Below are 12,379 nucleotides of genomic sequence, written 5' to 3'. Positions count from 1 at the left end.
TGGGAGCTCCTGAAACACATGATGATGTAAGTGTAGAGAAAGGTATTTCTGCATTTTCTCCTCACAAATATGTGGTATTTTGTTTTGGTCTATCACTAAAAAGTTGGATACAATACATCATTATTCAAGGCAAATATTTAGTTTTATTATGACAACATGCTGAAATTTTCTAGATACTATACACATATACTTTTGCAAGGCCCTGCATTTGCACTATGATTTAATGGGAAGCAGAAGTAATATCTTCCAAACTAGTGCAAGACATCAGGCAATCTTGCTCCTGAGATGCTTCCTTTTTATTGTAGCTGAGCTGAGCTTGGTGCCGTATTTCAGCAAAACAAAGGATCTGATCGTATATCACGGTTTATCATTTGCATTGGAATTTTATGAAATCCCCGACAGTCTCCTCAGTGTGTATCTCATTTCCCTGTTTCACAAACATACAATAAATTCTGAGTGGTAGTGGGGTAAAGTATGTGAAAATATGTCATTTTATTCCCCTCACACCTGTCAAGCAACTGCAGGCTGAAATATTGTCTACATGAACAGAGAGACAGAAGCTGCAATGGGAGATTTGGGATTTTAGGAGTCCCTGTTCACTCTGACGGATACATGGTGGGTTCACCACTGATATGTCAGCAGAGACATTGTCAAACAGAAGGACAACACATAGGTTGTTAGACAACCTGTCTGAAGAGAAGAGAAAACTCAAGTTTAGGAGCGTTCTTGTGCTTTTTTGGACACAAAGATATATCAGCATTATGTGTGACAAACACAAAGTCCCCTCTTCAGTCTAACACAAATGCAGCTGAAGCTGCACACTGCTTTTGTTTTCTCTATCAGCCTCTTGAGGCTTACAATTTACAACCCCCAACAATCCTTAAATTGCTCTTTTACTTTCACTAGGACTTCTTGTTTTACTGGTTGGTGGGAATCCTGTTCACACTATAATTATTGGTACCGCAGCTGTTCACATTGCACTGTCCTTTTATTTCTACTAAGGCAGCACTTGTAACATTTTGTTCTGATAATTTGACTCAGGTGTGTCAATGAATCAGAAACCCATCTTACAAGTTGCAGGACACCATCCCTCGAGGACTGCAGTTGAAGACCCCTACTCTAGATCGTCCACAGTTTCAAGTCCTGTCTTATGCTATTTGCTATTCAGCTCATTGCTCAGGTTTTCTAAAGGACTTTGCTCTGCAGACTGAAATGGCAATGGAGAAGCTGGATTTTGTTTGTGTTAAACCATTTCTGTGTCGATTGGCCACATGTTTTGGAAAAAGTCACTATATTTAAATCATCTAACTGGACGGGTTGAGGGTGCTATGCTCTTTATCACAGGTTTGTATGGCACTTGAAAGCAAATAGGTTCACATCGGAATAGATCCTAAATTTTTAATTTAACGTACAAAGAATTATTTGTATTTTTTTATTTTTGTTTTTATTTACCCCCACTGAATAAAAGGAATAGAAGTAAAGGTTATTATTTTCCAAAATTTTATTGTCAGGTGGGACTGTCTAAAAATAAATTAACTTCTTTCAAGACTTTTTATGTACTTTTTCATGGATATGGAGTGAAATGTAAAATTAAAGCAAGTATATTCATGTATTGTTTTGAGGTGTTTCCTTTGAATGACAACATAATTTTAGCTGATACTGTTTGCACATTATGTTTTGGCACAACCTAAATAGGCATTTCAATTTGAATTTTGCATGTTTACTAAACAAAATTGTTTCAGGTAAGCTACTTCTTCTTGTTTAGCTGTACGCCTATTTACAACGATTAAAGATTTTTAAAAGCAATAAATCAGAGAAGTGGAATAATCCTGTTTTAAAACAGTCTATTTGAGAATTTAAGTAAAAAGTGAGACATGTTTATTTGATCATAAACAAAGTGATGGAGAGGAAACAGGACATATGGATGACAGCAGGTGTCTGCGAGAGCAGGAGGAAGGAAAAGGAAGCAGCGGGGAAGGCGCAGGGCAGGGGAATTTGGGATGGTCTAATAAATCGAGTGAGTGACTCCACTCTTCTTTGCCCGTGGGACAAATGTACTTGCGCTCACCGACGCAGCGCAGCATCGGGGAATAGCGAGTAATGAGAGATTATTTCACCCTGTAGTGTTTGCTCATCACCACTGCCACTCCCGGCTTCCCCAGCCTCCCATGACACACACACCCACACACACACACAGAACCACAGAAAAAAAAAAGAAATAGAAGATGTAGTGCTTGGATGCAGTTGTGGAGTTACATACAAATGACCAGTGATGAGCCACAGACATGCACACACATTCACATACACATCCTAAAGGCTTGCTGGTTTGGTGAGTAAGGTCAAACAGTAAGGTGTTATTGTTTAAATCTGCTGCTGGCACCTTTTTTGGATTTCACACTCAGTGGGGCACCCACTCGGTTATACCATTCAATGACACGCTCTTTTTTTTTTTTCCTACAGGTTCTTTTTTGCCTGGGGATGCCAATCTGTTTTAGAGTATGCCCTACACGTGTCAAACCAGAACTCTTTTTTTAAACTCTCTCTTCCTTCTCTCTGGTCCATGGTCCTTCTTGCCCCCGAGCCAGGCTGCAAATACAAGAAGTGGGCTGGTGGTCCCAGTAGGGGTCCAGGATCAGACGAACCATTAGCATGAGGGAATTAGAGTCATTAAGCCTGGAAGGGCAATAGAGGACGAGTCCTTCAGTCTGGAGAACGGGGATGAGGTCTACAACGTTAGATGTGGGAGGATTTAATAATAAGATAGGTGGCTATGCTGTGCAGTGAGAGAAATCATAGTTCCAAATCTCAGTGAAACAATGTTTGAAAGATCATTAGGCTTTCACCAAATTATACAATAGACCTGCACTGTGCCTTAAAAAGTATTCAGACCCTTGGAATTTCTGTCACACTTTGTCACATTACAGCCACTGAGTAAAAGAGCCTACTTATTTGTTCATTTATTTTGTTTTATGATGTGTGAAAATGATAAACGGTTTTAAAACCATTTTACTTATAAAAATCTGAAAAGTATAGTGTGCAAATATTTTATATTTGGTTACCTTTACTCTCATACTAACCCTCAGAGTGTTTTAGAGGTTTGTTGCTAGCTTTGTGGTTCATGGTAACAGACCTCTAATCCAAACAATCCCCACACAAAAATTTGGTCTTGGCAGCATAGAAATGTAGGGAGGCCTTTCTTCTGCGGGCATAGAAAAGCATGGCAGAGGTAATGGATTGGCGTATGGGGCTAAATGCAGGGCAATGCTGACGCACACCTCTCAGATGCCACAAAAGATATTAGACTGGTTCACCTTGAATGGCCCAGCTTGCATGTGTTAGAATGGCTCAGTCAAAGTCCAGAGCTTGTGGGTCTGTGTCTTTGATGTTCTCCAAATAACAATGTACTGACAGTTCAGTTATTACATATGCAAACCTACCAAAAAATACAACATTTGTAATTGAAGGGAAAGGTTGATCTTCAAGGTGTACACTCAGACATACAAATGCATGTCACACTTTTCAGATTTATGCTAGATTTTAAGAAGCAAGCCTAGATTTCCTTTAAATTCACCATGATATGATTGTTTATGTTGGTCTATCATATTAATTTGTAATAAGTAATACAATTGAGTCACAGAATGTAACATAATGTTGTTTTAATATTTGTGACTGAGGCACAAAAACAAAATAATCATACATATCACCTTCACATTATTGCCTGCAAAAATAACTTCTGCGTATTTCCTTCATGTTTTTTTTTTATTCAGACTGCATGCTGGACAGCACTTTATTACAGTCACACAAGATATCAACTCGTAATACGTCGGTCTTTTAAACAAAAAAAAATCCATTAAAATTTTAAACACTAACAGTTAACCGCAAAATCCTATTCGAAGTCAACTCATGATTAATTTCACACATCTCAGCAGCATAAATTCAAATGTCTGGTGTAAACATCAACTTATTACTTAACATTTGCCGTGAACCGTCCTATTTAACTTTTAAATCCATGGTCATTTTGTTTAAAAGAAAACTTTTTTCCTGAAGTGACCCTCCGAAGAGGAGCAACATCAGTGAAGTGAGTTCTTCTTCTCTGCTGTGACCCTGCCTTTGAGTCTCCATCATTTCATTAACTTCTTCCTGGTAGCCTGAGTAGCTGCCATTATCTTTACACATGCAGAATGGGAACTAAAGCTGGAGGATGGACTGTGTAATTATACGCTTTTTACACAAGGTCAGTGGGGCGACTCTGAACTTCATGTCCGATGGTTGCTCTAGAATGGCCAGATTTCATTGGTACCAACACATGAGCATGCAAAGTGTAAAAAAAAAAGATGTACTTTTCTTTTTCCAAAGAACACAATTAAGAATCTCATTTATGTCTAGAAACTGCAAAAATGGTGAGAACAATAAAACCCAATCAGTGAGCTAATGGATACTCTGTAAGTGCTTTTGTTTTGTTTTTTTTCCTCAGCTTGACATTTAAATTTTGTTTCCATTAACTTACAAATGACTCTTTTCTTCATTAAAGTGCAAATGACACCACCAGGTTGTTATATATCATCCTGAAACGCAATTACACATCAAGACTCATATTTAGGTCTTTTAAAAGCTGGGACTCTTTTTTTTAGTGCTTAGGTGTTCTTTTTTTTTTTTGTTTTGTTTTTTTTTGTTCAAACCTTATTGATGATCATTGAAATCCCAAAATTGCAAATATTTTTGTTCTTTGAGATGAATTAATTGTTAGACTCCTCTCCACATGAAGACAGTTCAAAACAGAGGATACTGAACCCATGAAATCATTTAATGTTGACATTTGAGAAATTATTTGTTTTGTCTACTGGTTTAAAATTACATAGCTGGAAAAAAAAATTAGGATGTACAAGAAGAAGGTATAAAAGACCCTAACTCTCTGAATGCACTGTCCTGTACCTACCTATCTCTGTTTGAAAGTCACAGTTTTGAGGTAATAGAAGATGATCAGACACCAAAATGCCTTACTAATTGTTGTCTAGAAGCATTATTGGTGATCTTTACTCTGGGTAGAAAAAAAATATTCATGGTTTTAAAATGGCATCAATTCATGCCGATTGATTGCTGGGGCCATGATACAGTTGCCAGCCCCTCTAGAAATCTACAATGTTAAATAGATATAAATGGGTGGATGTTTTGAGATATTGTTCCTTTTCTGTCATCTTGAAGCAGATTACCTGTTCTCCTTAACGTTAAAAGGCACTTTGTCCACACAACATCCAATCCCTGGATTATAAGTTATTTTTAGTCAATCCACTCTATGTGATTTTGAACATTGAACTTTGGTTGCTGGTGCCAGACAAGCTGCTCTCAGCTTTGCTGCTGATCTAATGGGATTATCAGGCAAAACTAACTCTCAAGGTTAAATCTTTTCTTCTTGAAGTAATTGAAACTTCAGGAAATTGCCTTCCTCACATCAAGATGCTTGAACTTGTTACCATAGGAATGGCTGACTGCACTGTTAATATTAGCAAACAATTGAACAGGTGTACCCAATTAAGTGGCTGGTTAGTGTTGTTATTGTGTATGTGTTTTAGTGCTTTTGTTTTTGCAGCTGACTTTTAAAGGGCTTGACACTTCACACTTGTCTTCCTCTCTCTTTCATGGGCCACGTAGTTTTGGAAATATGTGTTTACACAAACGTGATCATTACCAAAAGACTTGAAGATAGCTTTAAGCCTTCAGATTTACAAAGCAAAGCTGCACACAAACCACACATAACACAAACCATCAGTGTGCAAACTGTTTGCTCGAATCTTTTCCTTTCTTCTCTACAGCATAAATATTGATAGCTTGCTACAATCCCTCTTTCAGGCACAATGCCATCTGGAGTCGAAAGTGCATCTGGCCTAATTTGGTGAAATCTCACACAATAGAAATGCATACAAAGTAACATGAGGGCCAGTCAGTGAGACAAATACAACCAATAACACCAATAACTCTCAGCGTTTCCTTACTAGATCCTTGAGTTAACTGTTCATATCCATCCATCCATTTTCTGCCGCTTATCCGGGATTGGGTCGCAGGGGCAGCAGCTTCAAAAGGGAGGCCCAGACTTCCCTTTCCCCAGCCACTTCTTCCAGCTCCTCCGGGGGAACCCCAAGGCGTTCCCAGGCCAGCCAAGAGACATAGTCCCTCCAGCGTGTCCTGGCTCTTCCTCGGGGCCTCCTCCTGGTGGGATGTGCCCGGAACACCTCACCAGGGAGGCGTCCAGGATCCTGACCAGATGCCTGAGCCACCTCAACTGGCTCCTCTCGACGTGGAGGAGCAGCAGCTCTACTCTGAGTCCCTCCCAGATGATCGAGCTTCTCACCCTATCTCTAAGGGAGAGCCCAGCCATCCTGCGGAGGAAACCCATTTCAGCCGCTTGTATCCGGGACCTCGTTCTTTCGGTCATGACCCAAAGCTCATGACCATAGATGAGGGTGGGAACGTAGATCGACCGGTAAATCGAGAGCTTCGCTTTTTGACTCACCTCTCTCTTCACCACGACGGACCGGTACAGCGCCCGCTTCACGGCAGATGCTGCACCAATCCGCCTGTCAATCTCCCGCTCCCTTCTTCCCTCATTCGTGAACAAGATCCCCAGATACTTGAACTCCTCCACTTGAGGCAGAACAACCCCCCTGACCTGGAGAAGGCACTCTACCCTTTTCCGGCTCAAGACCATGGCCTCGGATTTGGAGGCACTGAGCCTCATCCCGGACGCTTCACACTCGTCCGCGACCGCTCCAACGAGAGCTGCAGATCACGTCCCGATGAAGCCAACAGGACCACATCATCCGCAAAAAGCAGAGATGCGATCCCAAGGCCACCAAAACAGATCCCCTCAACACCTCGGCTGCGCCTAGAAATTCTGTCCATGAAAGTAAGGAACAGAATCGGTGACAAAGGACAGCCTTGGCGGAGTCCAACTCTCACTGGAAATGAGCCCGACTTACTGCCGGCAATGCGGACCAGACTCTGACAGCGGTCATACAGGGACCTGACAGCCCATATCAAAGGGCCCGGTACCCCATACTCCTGGAGAACCCCCCACAAGGCCCCCTGAGGGACACAGTCGAACGCCTTCTTCAAGTCCACAAAACACATGTAGAAGGTGTAGAGCTGGTCCAGTGTTCCACAACCAGGACGAAAACCACACTGCTCTTCCTGTATCCGAGGTTTGACTATCCAACGGACCCTCCTCTTCAGAACCCCTGAATAGATTTTACCAGGGAGGCTTAAGAGTGTAACCCCCTGTAATTGGAGAACACCCTCCGGTCCCCCTTTTTAAACAGGGGGACCACCATCCCAGTCTGCCAATCCAGAGGAACTGCCCCCGATGTCCATGTGATATTGCAGAGTCGCGTGAGCCAACACAACCCTACAACATCCAGAGCATTAAGGAACTCCGGGCGGATCTCATCCACCCCCGGGGCCCTGCCACCGAGGAGCTTTTTCACCACCTCGGCGACCTCGTCCCCAAAGATTGGAGAGTCCAACCCAGAGTCCCCATGCCCCATGCCAACATGCCTTCCTCAACAGAAGGCATGTTGGTGGGATTGAGGAGGTCTTCGAAGTATTCCGCCCACCGGCCCACAACGTCCCGACTTAAGGTCAGCAGCACACCATCCCCACTATAAACAGCGTTGGTGCTGCACTGCTTCCCCCTCCTGAGATGCCGGATGGTGGACCAGAATCACCTCGAAGCCGTATGGAAGTCTTTCTCCATGGCCTCTCCAAACTCCTCCCACGCCAGAGATTTTTCCTCAGCGACCACCCGAGCCACATGCCACTTCGCCCGCCGGTAGCCATCAGCTGCTTCTGGAGTCCCACAAGCCAAAAAGGCCTGATAGGACTCCTTCTTCAGCTAGACAGCATCCCTCACCGAAGGTGTCCATCAACGGGTTAGAGGGTTGCCGCCGCGACAGGCATCAACAACCTTGCGGCCGCAGCTCCAATAAGCCGCCTCAGCAATGGAGGCACGGAACATGGTTCATTCAGACTCAATGTCCCCCACTTCCCCCGGAACGTGTTAGAAGTTCTGCCGGAGATGGGAGTTAAAGCTCCGTCTCACAGGGGACTCCGCCAGACGTTCCCAGCAGACCTTCACTATACGGCCTGCCAGGTCTGACCGGCTTCCTCCCCCACCACCGGAGCCAACTCACCACCAGGTAGTGGTCAGTGGATAGCTCCGCACCCCTCTTCACCCGAGTGTCCAAGACATACGGTCCCAGATCCGGTGAAACGATGACAAAATCGATCATCGAACTGCGGCCTAGGGTGTTCATATGTCTAATGTTTTAGATACAAATATTATGAATTGTTTCCTTTATGGAGGAACTTTAGACAAATATACCAAAGGCATTCTGGATAGGAAACATTATCCATGACTAATGCTATTTTCCCCATTTTAAGTTTATAATAAATATAAACAATGGACCAATACGTCCTTCTGTTGCATTGTCGTTTTATCATTTAACACTAAAAATAGTCATTGAAAAATCTCCCTTATTGATGACAAAAGAGTGTTGATTTACAATATAGGAACTACGTGCATATCTGAACATTGTTAATCATTTTCATCTCGTATTTGTAATAAGTGTTATCATCATCATTATACTGCCATCTTCAGAGTAAACACAAGCAGGTGTACACCGCAATGGACTCTCCGGGGCAAAAGAATCCGAGCAGCTACAGCACAAAATTCCTGATCCTGCAGTCTGCCTAATGTGAGATGTAATCATCAACAGACCTCAGAGTTATTACACACCTGCTCATTAGGTATGAAGTATATGAGAGTATATATTATTAAAACCAGCTTTACTTTAGAGGTGGGGGGGTGGGGGGGGGACAATGCTGTGACACCATTAAGAATAATGTTTTTGTTGTGACGGTTTCAAAGTGTGAAGATTCAAAAAGTGGCGTTGATCTTCTTTTACCTTCGAGAGTTACACAGTATCTAGGACAAAACCCTTGAGAACTGTTTTTTGGTTCCTTGGGATGGATCCCCAAAACCGGATCCTTGTTTCCTTCAAATACGTCTGTGATCTGTGTTGGTGGAAGCTAAATAAAAGCATAAAGTTTCTTTAGATCTAAAAGCACTGGAGGTCTTTCTGACACTTTGATGGAAAAGCAAACAATTCCCCTCTCTTTAATTCTAGTCCTTTCCCTTCTCCTCCCTCTGCTTTTCCCTCTAAACCCACCACTAATAATCTTCTCTGTGCCTCATTAAGGAGCAAAGGAGTGGAGGCGCCAACTGCTCCAGATGTTTTGTGGAAACCCCCCCTGAGGTCCAAAGGGTTGTCTCAAGACAGTTTGTGCATATTTGTGTGCTGTAATGTGCACTGTGAACTTTACACAGGTTTGATACTTCCTGCACAGTTCCACTGCCCTCCTTATGAATGAACTCCATCAAAGTGACGTTTCATCAAAATATTTTCATTAGTTTAATATTTAATCTTTTGCCCTACTTTTACTTCCAATTATATTGACAATCTTTATTCTCATTCATTACAAGACAGATTAATTCTTTCTATTTTTCAGATCCTGAAAATATCTGCAATAATTTGTATTATTTCTTGAATTTTTTTTTCAAATTTTGAAATTGTTGGCAGCTAACTACTGACAGTTACCTGCCAACTGGGGTGCTGGCTTTGTTTCACTGGCTCAAGATCCTATTAGTTTCTCCATGACCTTTCATCCCATTGCGAATCCTAAAATATGATAACCAAACGCTCCTTGTTTTTCCCAGATTAAACATAAAAAGTAGAGATGGCAGTGCATTTGCAGTAGCTGCCTCTATTCACTGGAACAATACACTTTTTCGCAAGAGATCTGCTTCGGATATTGATCATTTAAAAAAAAAACCTTTAAAGACTGCAAATTGTAAATTGTAAACACCAAGTATATCAAAATATGGTTGTCCACATAAACTAACATGTTGCTCAGCATCAACCAGAGAAAGAGCCTGTGTTTACTCTAGAGGAGCTGCAGAGGTAGGGAACTCTGTAGCACTGCAGCTATTAGTTGTACACTCCAAAAATCTGCCACTCCTGAAGAAAAGCCAGAAGTAATCTGGTTTAAGTTCACCACAAACGTTGGAAGGGACTTTAATTTTGACCCAAACACACATGTTTTGTGTTGGTCAAAACATGTGTGCTTTACCTGTTCACATGTTTGGCCTGTACGTTGGTACAGGACAGTAGATTCAGAGACAACGGGTCTTTTATACCTTCTTATTGTACATCCTAACAATTCAACTCGGAATCTTGCTGCAAGGCAACAGTGATACCAATTTCTTCGCCGTACAGATCACACTGCATACAGCCCCAAATAAAATACATAAAAGTTTGTAGCTGGAAGGTAATAGTATGCTTAAAGAATGTGAATACATTTGCAAAGCACTTTCAGTCAGAAACAAATTCAACACAAAACTATGGTTTCACAGCTTTATCTGCTTCTGTTGCTTCAAACATATTTCTGTCTCTTTTTACAAGCGTTTTTTTTTTTTCTGTCAGTGACACCACACACTTTCAACATGTGGCCTGAATAATTCAGCTTTCCTCTGTGTCATCAAAGTGAATCAAACATAAGTGAAATTGATGAGATTGTTACTGTTCAAGTCCCAGAAGTGTCTTCACATCTGCTAACAAAAGTGTCAGCATTCATTGTAGTGCATAGGCTACATATAAATAATAAATCTTCCTTTTGTGCTCCTTACATATTAATCTTTCCTCAGACCCTATAGTGTGTGATAAAATGTAGATGAATGCAGCTGACAACGGAAAATTAATTTCTGTGATTTAGACAAGAAGTTCTTATTTGAACAATGGAAAGGTGGGTCACATTTGTTTATTCATTTTTTGTTTATTTTTGAAAAATATGTTCCCGCTTTTTACTCTTATCTAAATTATTTCTGTTTATTTTCATTTTAAATTAAGTTTTAGTATGTTAGTATGGTTTGTTACTTGGAACATTTAAAGAATATAATTAATAATACCATCTGCATTTTCCAGTAACCACAAAGTTGAAAATAAACTTAAAGTTTCACAGTATGTACCGTATTTGAAGAAGATTGTGCTTGTCCCAGAAATAACTTTGCTTTGTGTAGTACAAATTACAGTTTGTGACATCATATTTAGTAAAAGATATTTTATTTTCATTACCATTTCACCAAATTTACTTTATAAGGTGCATAGTGAGCACATGGGTCAAATTGATGAATTGTTATATCATATCTCATCAATAGGTGGCAGCAGATAGTACAGCTCAGTAAATCAATGAGTCCAAACAGCCCAGGAGAAAACATCAACAACCACACAGACTGTTTATATTCATAGATGTTTCTGTACTTGGTTTTGGTTATAATTACTTTATTAATGTATGTAATAACTGATTTTCAGAGTTTCTTGGACTTTTAGACGTTTACCCGAAGTACAATAAATTTAGGGATTTCCCAATCCATAAAGCAAAAGATTTTATGGATTGACTGCACTTTTTGCTTAAGGAAGTTGGTGTTTTTACCCAGTTTAAAAACTAGGTAAAAACACAGTTTTTACGCAAAAATAGAACATGCATTTTTGAACTAATACATCTGGGGTACTTAAAAATAATTTTCAAAACTTTATGGTTTTTATTTCGTTTAGACTAAAATTTAGTACACATATTTTGATCAACAAAAAAAACATGTACACAACATTTTGCTTCACAAGATTTGTTGAAAAAGCAATTATTATTTGGAAAATTCAAATTTTAAGTCAAAATTTGACTTCACAACTGAATATCCCCTTAAGGACACGTTAGTAGGTTTTTTTGTTACAGTGTTTCTGTAATGACATGTGACTGTGGCTTAATATTAGTTTAGAACTGGAAAAGAGTAAAGTTGGGTTTGAGGCCATTCCCACGTGTTTTGGAGCTGAACATACCACAGTATAAATAAGTCACCACCAACAGTGATTTTCTTGTTAACCACTGCCCACCACATACACCTCAGTTCCTACTGAGAGTTAAATTCCTTGAGTGACAGAGTGCTCCAGAAACGCAATCTAAAAAAATCTAAATTTCTGAGGTGCTTCATTTTGAGCTTTAATTTTTTGTATACCACAATCATCAAATCTAACAGACACAAAAGCCGTATAATAAATGAGTTGCACTTTTTGATTTGCATTTATGACATAAACTGTCTGACAATATTCTTAAAAGTTGAGCTGCACCTGTCCACTTTGCTGAGTGGAAACCCGCAGTGTCAATGCCAACAGTTTAGAGATTCTCTATCGCAGGCCCTTCCCCGGTGGGCGTGCGTAATGGCCACAGCCCTCTCTAAATATAACTCCCCTTCAAAACAGAAGGAGAGAAAAAGACA

This window comes from Poecilia formosa, unplaced genomic scaffold (genome assembly GCF_000485575.1).
Source record: "Poecilia formosa unplaced genomic scaffold, Poecilia_formosa-5.1.2 Scaffold84, whole genome shotgun sequence".
Taxonomy (NCBI): Eukaryota; Metazoa; Chordata; class Actinopteri; order Cyprinodontiformes; family Poeciliidae; genus Poecilia; species Poecilia formosa.
This window is presented reverse-complemented; position numbering follows the sequence as displayed.